General features: G+C 41.0%; 1 protein-coding gene across 1 annotated transcript in view; it reads left to right on the plus strand.

The window, feature by feature from the left end:
• The window catches only part of LOC126298617 (zinc finger and BTB domain-containing protein 24-like), a 972,133-nt gene that overhangs the window by 508,220 nt on the left and 448,949 nt on the right, over window positions 1–14,964 (plus strand). Inside the window, exon 3 of the mRNA XM_049990024.1 lies at window positions 1,559–1,645. The gene's annotated coding sequence lies outside the window, so the exon portion shown is untranslated. The remainder of the gene's footprint in view (window positions 1–1,558; window positions 1,646–14,964) is intronic.

Here is a 14,964-nt window from a genome sequence, read left to right on the forward strand (position 1 = left end):
CTTCATTCTGCCGGTTTTCTATTTTATGCAAATGCACCTCTGCTTTTATTTACTGGGTAAATGCAGAGGTCTTGAACGAACTGTGACAGAAGCCCGAACAACGGGGGACTGACGTACTAGGACATGCATTGTTACTATGAAATAGTGCACTGACAGTGGCTAGGCACTAGCTGAAATCTATATTTGCCTAATAAAATCTGAAAGAAATGGACGAATGTTTGCTGTGCTCTATCATTTGAAAAACTTACATTTCAATTATATTTCGAAAGATTTCAGTGTAGCGTTGGAAGTTTTTATTTATATTGAAAGTAAAGAAGTGTAAGAGTGAGGAGTCTACATTCTTTGAATACAGGGTGAGCTAACTTCGAGGAGTTGTAGAGAGGTCTTGAGGAACGCATCGAGGATAGGAACCTGTGTTCCGAAATATCATTCAACGACGCTAAAGAGCTTCGAGGTTATAGCCACCAGGCAACCTCTTCGTCAGTAACTGTTACTTTTTACGTTGACGGACCGTAGGCGGAATGTCTCGCAATGTTTGTTGTTATTCAATGATCGCGATTGATTGCCGCGATCGCCAGTCGAGAAGGCCGAGCTAGCTGCTGCGAAGACAGGCCTTGTCTCCTATGAATATGATGCTCTGTAGCTTGGTGGATAACGGTTTCGGACACAGGTTTCCGTATTCAGTTTATTTTTCTCCTGTATACCGAAAAACATTGGATATTTTAGAACGTGTCAGGAGAAAGATAAACTGCGGCTGGAAACCAATGCTTGAAACCGTCATCCAACGAGGCAACAGAGCATGGCATTCCTAGAAATAGGGCGTTCTGCACGGCAACTAGCTCCATCTCCTCCACTGGCGACCATGTACATCAGTCGCGAACACTGAATAACAAACAACATTGCGAATCGTTCAGCGTACAAAGTCACCTTCGCTGCCTAATCGCTGCCTAGCAGCAGGCGCCGTCACCTGTAACTTCGACATTCTGTGGCTCCGTTGGATGACGTTTCCGGACACGGTTTCCTATCCTCGATTTGTTCCACAGAACACCCTCTACAACTCCGCCAAGTTCGTCACAACACTTCTGGAACATACTGTATAGTATGGACTAATCTTTTCTCACCAAAGTTTTGTAAGCCCTACGCGTCGTTGCCAACATTGAATATTCATTATTGTACCTAATAAACACATTAAAAATGACGGTGAAAGTATAGGATTCGGTCTAGCGTGTTGGTAGAAGTCATAAGTATTTTAAATGTAAATTATAATAATGCCTTTCTCATTAAATCACATTGCGGAATTTTCTGAATTCGATATTGCTTCGGCAATGTTTATGTACAAAGAAGCCGTTGGGGAGATTTCAGCTCTTAGAAAATTTTCAAGAAGAAAGCTCATTGATCAATTATACTTGCGTTCGGAGTTTCGAGTTCACAATTAGTGCAATAGAAAATTGACTCAAAAATCATATCCCCACCATTATTTGCATAAGATAAATACATGGTATTTAACTGGTTGTTCGTCTTAGACGCTTTTGTGACATGTACGTTCTTGTTTTTGCAGGACATCAACCCTGAAGACATCCAACAAAGAAGGCCAAATCTGTCCAGCAACGGTGCGGCTGCAGCAGTTGAGGACTGAACAGAAGACGTAAGCAGACTTCTGGTGCTTGCTACAATGCACCATCTCATTCTCTTCAACACCTCTTTAAGTTCTTCGCAAATTACTTCACCAGAATTATTTAGCTACTTAGTCAGATGCCTAGGCATCCACATATCATTTCCCAGCAGTAGTAGACATGTCAGCGTAATACAAAACGCTACATAAGTAAAAGATAATAAACACGCAGGTCTAGTTAACTCTAGAGTTAGCATTATACAATGTATTCACATCTCACACCACTCACCGCACTTACCTTACACACCAAACACACTTCCTTCCACCTGACGTAAGGACCACGGAATTGTCCCTGTCTCTTCATTATATTCTGTGTCCTTCGCTTGGTCTGCCTGAAAAATTGAGTCATCCTTCCAAAATACAGGAGCTCAGGAAGATGAAAGTGTGTTAGAATTTCCCATCACTGATCCTGATCATACAGTTAATCCAGTAATACAGATTGTACACTGAAAGCATATTCATGAATGAGAGAGACGTTTAATTTTTTACATTTTTCACAATGCAACATTTTTTCTATCATACACGACTTTGTGTTGTGTAAGTAGTTCCTTAAAGTATAGTAAGTTTTGCATAACAGACATGCTATAACTGAGTTTCTAAACATGTTGCTTTTAGTTATCTGTTTCATTTTATTGGAAAATTTATGGTACAGTTTGATTCCCTGGGTAGAAAATACGGTTCTTTTTCTTAATTTTCCAGATAAGAGTTAGTTAAGTTTGGCTCTTTTTCTCATGCTCATTGAATGGGGTACTTAGTGAGACAATTAATACTGTTTTTTTCTGAATAAGCATAACACGTTTGTAGGTGTATTAATGCAGTTTGAATCCGACACTCTTTAAACAGAGTTTATGGTGACCCTACTTTTTGTTTTTCGTTATTATTCTTATTGCCCTTTCTTGTTGTTTCAATACTGTGGCCGTATTTTATGCATTCGCTCCTCTAAAGACATTACCCTAATTAAGAACTGAGTGGTCACAGGAATTTTAGTAAAATATCTGTCATTTCTGGTTTCTGTCCTTTATTGCGTTTATTACTAGAAATACTTGAAAACCTGAAACTAACTATTAGAATGATTATATGACATTTTCGATATTTTTATACAGCGTGAACACTTGTTTAATTTGCTGTCCTGTAATGATTTTTTTTTCTCACGTCATCCGCAGAGCCCTCTTTCATGAGCATTGTTGAATTCTAGGACCTATTTGCGAAACACTGCAGTCATCAGATTTAAATTCTTGAGCGCTTTGTGGCCTGCTGATACGCAGATCATTAGTGGCTTTATACGGTGCATCAGTGCCGGAACAGGGAACCAGATGTGCTGCTACCGCTACGGCGACTCATAGATTTGAAATCCGATTCCTCTAAAAACCCTTCTCAACATATTTCCAACTCATTCAGTTACGAAGGTTTCGTTAATGAGCATAATGATCATAATGTGGAACACCGTGAGAACAGTATATCCTCCAAACCCAATTATTTCGGCAATACTTTTAGAACAGCAAGCGTGCTCTAATGTAAAATAAGTTGCACCGTATCCATCTTCATTTACAGGAGCCCAACAAATCAAGCAGTGAAAAATCAACGCTCAGTTTTATTCGAGCACTACTATGTTTTCCCTTAGGAATTCAATAAATTATACCTGTCAAAACCTTCTGTGTGGTATAATTCTGGGAAGTCTTCCATTCATAAAAGCTCTGTACAGATAATGAGAAAGTTTTCCACGCACACTCGTAATTATGTGTAGATTATGCGTACATTGACTGTGAGTGAGACTCGAATTCAAGTTCTAGGAAAGATTTTGGTTCAAGTGATTTATCTTTTTAGGGACAATATGGTGCGAAAGTGGAAGTGAGAATGAAACTCGTTGCCCCAACATAGCCATTTATTTCGAAAAGTGCCGAGATGACCACAGAGTTTGAATAGTGCATCCCGGCGGGATGCATCAATAGCATCTTAACCCCTCACTCTATGAAACGCTGTCAAAGAATTTGCATTGTTAATATGTGTACGCCTCGCACCCAAGCGGCCAAATAATAACGCTGGAAGTATACTCCAACAGTATTTGATTCAGATATGATAGCAGTGTCCTTTTTGTGGAGGTCGTTTCAGCAACAGTTTATCTAAATATACATTTCACAGCATAAAACTATTTTTTTAGTTGCAAGTAGGCCACAGCCGAAATAAATATTTCAGTGACAATAATGTGTCAGACTGGCTGACATAATGACTAACGTAAGTTTTGACTGCAGCCCATGCGTATTCGTTTGACTGGTTTACTATACACTTGAAAATGGCTACACAGCCGAAATTATGCAGTTGTCAAGAATACAAAACGAAGGGATATTCTAATCTAAGCTGCGATTACCATTGTGTCTGATTATTGCCATTCATAAAAGCAATAGCACGAGTTGTAAGTACTTCGGAAAAAAAAGAACCATGTGATGTGTCACAGCGACAAGGCCTGCAGGGTGTGTAAGCACCTTATATCTTATTTCCTTACATTCTGGTGCTCCCTATAAGAGATACACAGTGAGGCAAGCACAATCGCCCATTAACGTGCAGCATCTTCTGCCGCAACGCGATGTCAGCCCATGCTATATTTTTCATACGAGTGTACAACATTGAAGAGAGTTACTAATTATTATTACGAAGTGTATGGCGAAACTATAGTAAAATATGACGTATGTGAAAAGTAACACATTAACCAGACATACGAAACCATAAAAAATCAGAGTAAAATTATAGCAAGGGATTATTAAGAAATTTTATCAGTATCATACTTTATGTGCAGGCGACGTAATCATATAACTGCCTTTGGAGAGACCTTTAGGAAGTCGTTCCAGTGGGCTTGAAATCTTCATATTAGGTATTCACTAATAATGTGACGTTATTTATAATTTATAATCACACTCCGGACTTTATGGAATTTTTATTTATAGGAAGTTCCTTTGCATCTGGTTCTGATGTGGTCGAGGCGGCTCCATTTCTCTTGATTGGTACACGCCTATACGAGGTATGGTTGGAGCAATCTGATTCTGCAGCCCTTGTCCCACGCAATGACCATTTAGCTCTCCAGTGCTCTTCTAAATCGCAAGGAGTAAGTGAACGGAGACACTTGAGAGATCCTATTGTCGTTCTACATTCAAGCCCAGTATGTGTAATCTGAGACAGCAATTTGTCGATTGTAGGGCTTCTAGGTATTGATCTGTTTCATAACTTCGTCAATTCTGGGTCCATTGCCTGTGATGGTTTGGGATCCTGAGCTGTTACACCAAGTAGGATACGACTCCAGGGAACTGGTATTAATTCAGCGGGCCAGTGTCAATTCTTATTGTTTCGTTTAGTTGGATATCAATCTTGTTGACATAACTGCTTGTAGTCCACACCTAGCACAGTATTCGGTAGCTGAACACTCAATCGTTTATGCTGTTGAACGCAAGCTTCCTCCTTATGCTGCGCAGTTTATTTTACTCAGCCTTATGTAATGTTATTCCTAACACGAATTCTTTGTGTGGTAACTTCAAGATGTTTCATAAACATTGGCAAATGATCGAGTCTTACTTGCTACTTTCCAACACGAGCTAGTGGCAATCCCAGTTCGAAACTTTTTAGCAATTATAAATAAACTGTCGAGTTGAAATTCTATGAGACTGAGTATGAACTGAAAGAAATTGATCTACTGTCGGCTTTGTAAAATGGCTCTGAGCACTATGGGACTTAATTTCTGAGGTCATTAGTCGCCTAGAACTTAGAACTACTTAAACCCAATTAACATAAGGACATCACACACATCCATGCCCGAGGCACGATTCGAACCTGCGACCGTAGCGATCGCGCGGTTTCAGACTGTAGCGCCTAGAACCGCACGGCCACACCGGCCGGCTCGGCTTTGTAGGACTGTGTTTATTACCTTCTTGGGTGAGACACGTTCCACGATACTGAGCACATGGACCCCTCCAAAGATTAACAGTAATGCTGTCATCAGACCGAATGCTGGTTTTAATACCCTTGTTCCTTACTAGGTATGGTCTTATTTGAGGTTGTATAGCCTTGCCTTTCTCTGCCGTTAGAAGTGACACCCAGGTGAAAGTGAACTTCGAACTATGGTGCAATGTGACATTTTTCGTACTAACTGATCATTGCCAGAGGTAAAAGAAGCGATAAGTGAGAAAAATGTACTCTTGCACCGACCGACGAATGAAACCTAGGTCATTGGTTTCCTGGCGTGTCACATACCCACTTTGCCAGCTAGAAAAACAACGTTAAAATCTGAGGTAAAATGAAGTTCCTGTACTTAAAAGTATCCCACCTCATGTGGCAACCCGTGTTAATAAATAAACGGCTTAAGGTCAAGGCTTCACATATGCCTCTACCTTTATACTATATAAAGCACTGAGAAGTTCATGGCAGAGGGTACTTGACATTGTACCATATCATACGATTTCTTTCCGTTTCAGTCGCGTATGATTGACGGGAAAAATGAGTGCTTAAATATCTCTATGCTCGCAGTAACTGGTCTACTCAATCTCTGCGGGAACGATACACAAGGCCCGAAAGCATATCTCTCGATTCTTGACTTAATATTAGTTTTTGATACTTTGCAACTAGCCTTCGCGGAGTAATTGACGTATGTCTTCTAGTGGTCAGCAATTCGGATATTTCAGCATTTCCGTCAAGCTCTGTCACGAGTCAATCGAACCTGTGATCACTCGTACTGCCCTTCTTTGAATATGCTCAGTATGCCCTGTAAGTCCTATTTGATACGAATTTCAAATAGTCTTTAAAGATAACTGCTTCATCTGCAAGAAGTCCGAGGTTAATATTGTACGACAGATTTGATAGGTCATCAGTATACAAAATGAACAGCAAGTGGCACAATACACTTCACTCGGGCACACCTCAAGTAACTTTTGCTTCTGTCGCTGACTCTCCATCAAAGGTAACATGCTGCGTCCCCCCTGCCAGGAAATCCTTAGTTTAGTCACAAATTCTGTTGTATACACCATACGATCTTACCTTTGTAAAAAAAATAAAAAAAGTCTGCAAGTATTAGGAATAAGTACGAGGGAGTGCTGAAAAGTAATGCCACCGAATTTTAATATGAAAACTCTTAGAGATTTTTAAATAAAAAACTTTATTAACATTATGCATCTACAATTGGAATTCCAAGAAGGGAAGACGACCCTCTTTTCTATTGCGGGAATCTAACGAGCCGGCTCTTGAGGTCGACTGCAGATCGCTTCTACAGCCGCCACCCTACATTTCGCGTAATGACCACGAAGATAGGACGATCGGAATCGTACAGAGGCTCGTTTTTCCTTCACTCTAATTGCGACTGAAACAGAAAAGCAAATGAATACAAGTGGTACGTGGTACCCTCCCCATGCGCTCTACAATAGCTTGCGGAGTATGTACATAGATGTAGATTATTCTTCTTGCATACATATTTATTTCTCAACATAGACATCCAGGTGACGAATACGTTTCCTTCAGAGAGAGATCAGTTTGTGGAGACCGAGTGATGTGGATCAGTGGTTAGCACACTGTACTTGAATTCGGGAGGACGACGGTCCAAATCTTCGTCCGGCCATCCTGGTTTAGGTTTTCCGTGATTTCCCTAAATCGCTTCAGGAAAATCTCGGGATGGTTCCCTTGAAAGGGCACAGCCAACTTCCTGCCTAATCCTTCCCTAATCCGATGGCACTGATGACCTCGCTGTTTGATCCCCTCCCCTAGATCAATCAACCAACCAGTTTGAAGGTACTGTCACTGTAGAATGTTTCACTTTGTTAACAGAGCCACAACCTCAGCCCTGCTTGCAGCGGTTCATCACGATCAAAGGGGACGTCCTCGAAAACTTTCTTTAAATTTTGGAAACAGATGAAAACTGGATGGGCCAAATCGGGATTGTATGGAGGATGATCTATGAGACTGAACTCAAGGCATCGGATTGTTGCAGATGCCGCAGAGCTCATGTGTGGTTTGGCATTGGTGGAAGGAGCCCTACATATGTGGACCAATTCTTCGTGTTCGTACTTTCAATTTTATGATGGATTACAGCTCGCTGTTTCGCATGCACCGACGTAGTTACGTTACACACCTCCTTGTTACACGCTACAATTCGGGGTCCTCTAGCGGCAGAGAACTGCAACTTGTGTCGGCGCAGCAGGAAAGTTGACTGAGTAGTGTGCATGGGATGTAGTACTTCAGCCGATATTGAGAACAGATTGAAAAATTCGGAGGCATTACGCCCTCCTATTCTCTACGCGTAACTTTTGTATCTCCCAATACATCGAAGCAAATAAGTGTCTACGTTTTTCTTGCAATTGGGGCGATCAAATTGCACACGAATTGATGTTCCCTGTCAGACCTTTTGTAGCAGTAACTGGCGACTGGAAAAATTGTTGATTTCTAAGACTACTGAAACTGCACTGTGTCGTCAACGATCGCTTTCATATTTTGCTCATGTAGGCCTAATACTGCTCTGCTGAATGCAACTATATTATAACCCACTGCGACTTCAAAAGGCATAAATTCAAATGGCTCTAGGCACTATGGAACTTAACATCTGAGGTCATCAGTCCCCTAGAACTTAGAACTACTTAAATCTATGTAACCTAAGGACATAACACACAGCCATTCCCGAGGCAGGACTCGAACCTGCGACCGTAGCGGTCGCGCGGTTCCAGACTGAAGCGCCTAGAACCGCCCGGCCACATCGGCCATCTCAAAAGGCATAGTTACATCACTATAACTCTAGATGAATACATTATAATTGCAAACATTCACCCATTCGAGTACCATATCACTCACCGATCCGTTATTTGGACGTGTTGATTTTCTCGGTTAAGTATGCACCCTGTAAGTTACGACTTATTCAATATCTCTTCTCGATATTTTAGAGCATGCTAGTTCTGTTAGGACTCATTCCCATTATTTTGCTTACGCACAACAGCAAATTCCGTCATACAGCCTAACTATATGCCGCTTTCATCCGTTGATACTGGAAGAACTTACTAGAAAAAGTGCAAAGTGATGTGTCTATCGGTTTGTTATATATGTGTCGTGCCCTGGTTCCTGAGTTGTTAGTCCCAGCCTTAGAGTCAACGTTTATTAGGTGAGCGGCTACTAGAACATTGTGAAGGAAGAGCTGGATATTCGCTCTTACACTGTCAAAACGACTACGAAAGTACGCTAATACAAAATCTCAAAGTTCTTCCCCTTAATTCCGATTTTGGTTGCTGTGATACATCTATTTAACTCATGATGATTAATAACATTCAAAGAAAATAAGTTAAATTAAAACTGAACTGCAATATTTTCCGTTTCAAATGTTCACGTATGCGTGGTCATACATTGTTCACAGTTCCCCAGTGAGTAATAACGCCTATCTCGACCTTTTGTCTAACTTCACATTATTTTATGTGTACATTTCGGAAAAAAGTATAAAATGCATTTAGGCGTAATTTCTTATCACTCATTTACAGTTGATTTTCAAAAGGTATCCATAAAGCTCCTCAGACAGCTGGGGTTCTCGTAAATGTTCGTATTCCCTTCGTATTAGATATTATGTTTTGTTTTGATCTCACGTTTACTGGCAAATAACAAATCTATATCTGCTTTCACATTCATATAGGTGTTAGCGGCTGCGGGAGCGTACATATTTAAAATAAACGCTGGTGACAAACAAAATGTCCCTCTTCATAAAACCGAAAAACGCCAACAGTAAGGCATAAAGAATTCTCTAAACAAACCAGCCAACAGTTTCTTTATTGACCTCTTATGAGTAAATTTCATTGCGAGTGAAATCATTGAGAACAGTTCATTCATTTGGCCAGAGATAATGGAAGAAGCCGACGATGTCCTTGTCCACGGAACTGCCGAGTCATTTTCAGCAACCACACGAAGCGTAAGCTAGAATGGTCGTATCGTGATTTCACTAAAGACTTGACACCATTTATTGGGTATGTTCTCATCTGAGAAAAAGCAGAGGTAACTAGTGTTTGTGGTCTGGGAAACTGAGGGAGCGAGGCATAAATCAGCGAACTGACAGCCCTATTACTTGGCGCCGTGGGACGCCTGCCGCCGCTCCTAGCGAATCTGCCCGTCTCCACGCGCTATGTTTCTCAGCATCAGCTATAAGTAATACGTGAGAATATACTACTTCTAAAAGCTGTGAGTCACGGATGATACGTCGTAGCAATATTAGACCTTTTCTGCCCTATCGCATAACACCGCTAAAAAAGTAAAACAAACTAAAATAAATAAAAAATCAGTTACAAAAACAATGTACAATGTTCCTGCAACATAATTTGTCTGTGAATACGGATCTAATTTCAAAATTTGTGCAGCTGCCTACGTTTTGATGGAATAAAGGTTTTGGTATACGACTGCGGTGGCCTATGTATCCAGATTTCGGGAAAGATCTGTTTTTAGGCCCAGGAGAATGTAGGAACTCGAGAGACCGTACTGCCCCTTCGACTTACCTTACGAGAAAGACTGAGTAAAAATAAACCTCCGTTTATAGCGCTTGTAGATTTAGATAAAACTTTTTACGGTGTTATCTGGAATACACTCTGCGAAATTCTAAATATATCAGGGATAAAGTACAGGAAATGAAAGGTTATTCGGAACCTGGACAGAAATCAGACTACAGTTATTAGAGTCGAGGGACATGAAAGGGAAGCAGCAGTTGAGAAGGCAGTGAGACAGGGTTGTAAACCCTCCCCAGTGTTAATTCGAATTGTACATTGAGCAAGCAGTGAAGGAAAGCAAGGAGAAATTTGGAAAGGTAATTGAAGTTCAGGGAAAAGAAATAAAAATTTTGAGGATTACCGCTGACAATTGTGTCACAGATAGCAGAGGACTTGCAACAGCAGTTGAATGGAGTGGATAGTATCTTGAAAATAGGTTAAAAGACGAATATTGGCAAAAGTAAAACAAGCGTAGAAATGCAGTCTGTTAAGTCAGGTGATGAGGAAAGAATTAGACTTGGAAATGAGGCACTAAAAGCAGTCATGAGTTTTGCTACATTGGCAGCAAAAAGGACTGGCAATGCTTGAAGAAGAGTGGATACGAAACACAAAATGTCAACAGCGAGATAAGCGTTTCTGAAAAAGAGAAATTTGTTAACATCGAATATATGTTTAAGTGTAAGGAAGTACTTTATGGGGGTATTTGTGTTGAGTGTAGCCTTGTACGAAAGTGAAACGTGAACGATAAACAGTTCAGATAAGAAGAGGATAGAAACATGAGTAACTTATAAGTCACAGTCCCCGTGTAGCGAAGCAGCTTAAATCACTAAATAAAGGAAAGGTCTCTGGTCCAAATTGTATACCAGTCGGGTTCCTTTCAGAGTATGCTGATACAATAGCCCTATGCTTAGCAATCATAGACTACTGCTCGCTCGTAGAAAGATCCGTACCTGACGACTGGAAAGTTGTGCAAGTCACACCAGAACCGAAGAAGGGAAGTAGAAGTTATCCATTGAATTACACACTCACATCGCTAACGTTGATTTGCAGTAGGCATTTGGAATATATGCTGTGTTCGAACAGTATCGATTACCTCAAAGGGAGCGATTAATTGACAGGCAGCCAACACGAATTCTTAAAATATCGTTCTTGCGAAACTCAATTATCTCTTTATTCTCACGAAGGAATGAATGCTATCGGCAGCGGATGTCAAATTCATTCCATATTATTAGATTTCGAGAAGGCGACTTCTAACCAAATTGCGTACCTGTGGAATATCGTCTCAGTTGCGCTACTGGATTCGTGATTTCCTGTCACAAAGGTCACAGTTCGTAGTCACTGACAGTAACGCACTGAGTATAACAGAATAATATCTGGCGTTCCCCAAGGAAGTGTTACAGTTCCTCTGCTGTTCTTGGTCTTTAAAAATATTGAGGAGACATCTGAGCAGCCCTCTTAGATTGTTTGCAGAATGATGCTGTCAGTTATCGTCTTATGAAGTCATCAGATGATCAAAATGAATTGCAAAACGATTTCGAAAAGATATCTGTATGGTGTGCAAAGTTGCCATTGCCTCTAAACACTGAAAAGTGTGAAGACGTCCACATGAGTATTAAAAGGAATTCGCAAAATTTCGGATACAGTATAAAACATACAAAACTAAAGGCTATACATTTAACTGAAAACATAGGAATTACAGTTGCGAAAAACAAATTGGAACGATCACATAGATAATATTCTGGGAAAGCAAATCAAAGACCGATTAATTGGCACAACACTTAGAATACGCAACAAGTCTACTAAAGAGACTGCTTACGCTACAGTTGTCCACCCTCTTCTACATTTACATCTACATGGATACCCTGCCAATCACATTTAAGTGCATGGCACAGGGTTCATAGAACCACCGTATCAGATATGATTGACGGAGGATATCGAAAAAGTTCAGAGAAGGGCAGCTCGTTTTGTATTATCGTGAAACAGGCGAGACAGAGCCACGGATATGATACGCGAACTGTGGTGGCAGTTACTAAAGCAAAAGGCGATTTTCACTGAAGCAGGACTTCCTCATTCATTAACTTTGTCGTCAGAGTATGAAAATATTTTGTTAGCACCCACCTATATGGAGAGGAATGATCATCATAATAGAGTGAGAGAAATCAGAACTCGCCCGGAAAGATTTAAGAGTTCGTTTTTTCCGCACGTTGTTCGAGAATGGAACCGTGGAGAAATAGCTTGAAGATGGTCCGATGAATCCTCTGCCAGGCACTTGATTGTGAATTGCGGAGTAATCATGCAGCTGTACGTATACAACTTTTGAAATGTTTAGCTACAGAAGAGTGTTAGATCGATATATAGAATAACTAATGAATATATACCGAATGTAATTGAGGAAAAAAGAAATTTGTGGCAAACATTGACTAAAAGAAAGAATCGATTGATATGATGTATTTTGAGGCATCAAGAAATAGTAAGTTTGGTAATGGAAGGACCGTAATTGTTGAGGGAGACCAAAGTTTGAATACACTAAGCAAGTTCAAGTGGCTGTAGGCTGCAGTAGTTATGCACAGATGAAGAGGCTGGACAGAATAGACTAGCGTGGAGAGCTGCACCAAACTATTCTTCGGACTGCAGACGACAGTAACAACATTATGTATTATACTGTATGTGCAGTGATGAGTCAAAACATTATGATCACCTGCTTAGCAGCTTGTTTGTCCGTCTTTGGAACGAAATACATCACTTATTCTCCGTATCAGGGATCCGACAATTTGTCGGCAGGTTTGCGATGGCGTGTGGCATCGATTACTACCACAGGTCCCATACAAGGGCAGTAAAATGTCTCCCACAGTGTAATACTGCTCCCACCAGCCTGTCTCCGTGACGGGCTACACGTTTCGAGCCGCCGTTCACCTCGATGACGGGGTTTGTGGAGACGACCAGAGACCTAGTGTAATAAAAATGTGATTCGTCCGAAGAGCCGGCAGGTTTCCATTGATCGACGGTCGAATCCCGAAGGTTCCGTGCCCACTGCAATCGTCATTGACGGTGTCGTTGGGTCAACACGTGTAGTTGTCTGTTGCGGAACTCCATGTTCAACAATGTACGATGAACAACGGTGTGCTCCGAAACGCTTCCTGCTATACAGAGCGAACAAGCCTCCGAACCCTAGGTTCTGTGAAGAGTAGAGGACGGTCCAACCATTTAGGTCCTTCTATCTCTTTCCGTAGATGTTCATGACAGTAGCACGTGGATATTAGACTAGCTTCGCCTTTATCGAGATACTCTTTCACAGGATCCGCATAATAACAATCTGCCTATCACAATGGATTTCCCCATTTGCAGTCTATATATTCGCTAGTGTTATCCCCTTCCGTGTCTGCTCCGCTTACATACTTTTGCTATCGCATCACTAGCCCGCAACGCCACCAGGCGACTCCCAACATCGTGGTGGGCTGTGGTCATAATGTTTTGGCTTATCAGTGTATCTCGCAACAATTCTTCCAAATGCAAACGGCAAAAACATATGTCAGTGCACAAAAGATGCAAAGAAATGAATAATATAAAAGTAGACCCAAGCCTATGGTTCACGATAAACCATCACTTTCGTATCTCGAAGAAGAAAATTTCATTCTTTTAATTACGAAAGTAAGATCTCAGTTTGTCGCTGCAAAAATTTGAATCATGAAAAATATTGCTGTGATCCCCTGAAACTGGAGTGAGGCTCATTTAGTTAACAGTGGTCCTGAAATGTTATGTCAGCGTGCCTATCTTCTTCATCACCTTCTGCGTGTTCGCCACTGCATTCGTCTTCATTCACTGTCACATTCACAGCACGCAATTCTTCACTGAGACATACAGGCCTAACAGCCCCTCCCTATTACTGAACAGGCATGTGGCTATGGTATTTGAAGAATATAGTAATGATGGACAGCATACCCAAGAGGACATAATTATTATCAAGATCGCCAACCTTACATCCGAAATACATATCGTATCACTTTCTGACAAGAGGCTCAAATTTCCGTTTCTGCGACTTCAGATTTAACTGTCCTCCGATTTAACAAAATAAATTGCCTGTCTCCTCAGGTACGATACATTTCTTCCTAAAACACAAACTAAAAACTTTCATGAACATATTACAACAAACAAGGCACTTTCGACAATTGTCAGACCTCTGAAATTCTTAGGACCAATCACATAAATGTCCCCATGCTCCATATCATAGTATCTTCGTTGTAAGTTGCCAACTTGGCAGAGTGTTGGATGACCATTCAAAAATGTAGGCAGACAGAATCTGCTACTTCATCTGCATCTACTATTTGCAAGCGATCGAGTGTAAAACAAGGTTTCTTTCATAGGAGAGTGATTTTTCCTCAGTCTATGCAGTTTCCCTGATAGGATCTTCTTTTCCTCCAAGAAAATCATAACGTATGAAGTTAGCATATTCTCTAAGAAACTGAACAGCTTGTCTGCTCCCTCTCTTTTACTCTTTTTTAAATAACGTAAACATCACTGAAGGATTAAGCCTTAAGCCTGTTCCGAGTGGGAAACTACTGCCCACAAGGCAGTACGAGGAGCGATCTATGATAACGGGACATGTGACCAGCACGTCGGCAATCCTCCAGCATTTACTGCCAGCAGATGAATCCTGGTGATGTCGCTGCTTCTTTATTCAAACAGCTCCTCATTCAGCCTCATGAGGATGAGTGGACCCAGTTTCATATTTCCCTATCTCAGAAAACACCTGAGGAGGTCCTGGGAATCGAGTCCGGGTTCTTCCTCACCTAAGGCAGCGACGCTAACCATTCGGCTACA

This window comes from Schistocerca gregaria, chromosome X, assembly GCF_023897955.1.
Source record: "Schistocerca gregaria isolate iqSchGreg1 chromosome X, iqSchGreg1.2, whole genome shotgun sequence".
Classification (NCBI taxonomy): Eukaryota; Metazoa; Arthropoda; class Insecta; order Orthoptera; family Acrididae; genus Schistocerca; species Schistocerca gregaria.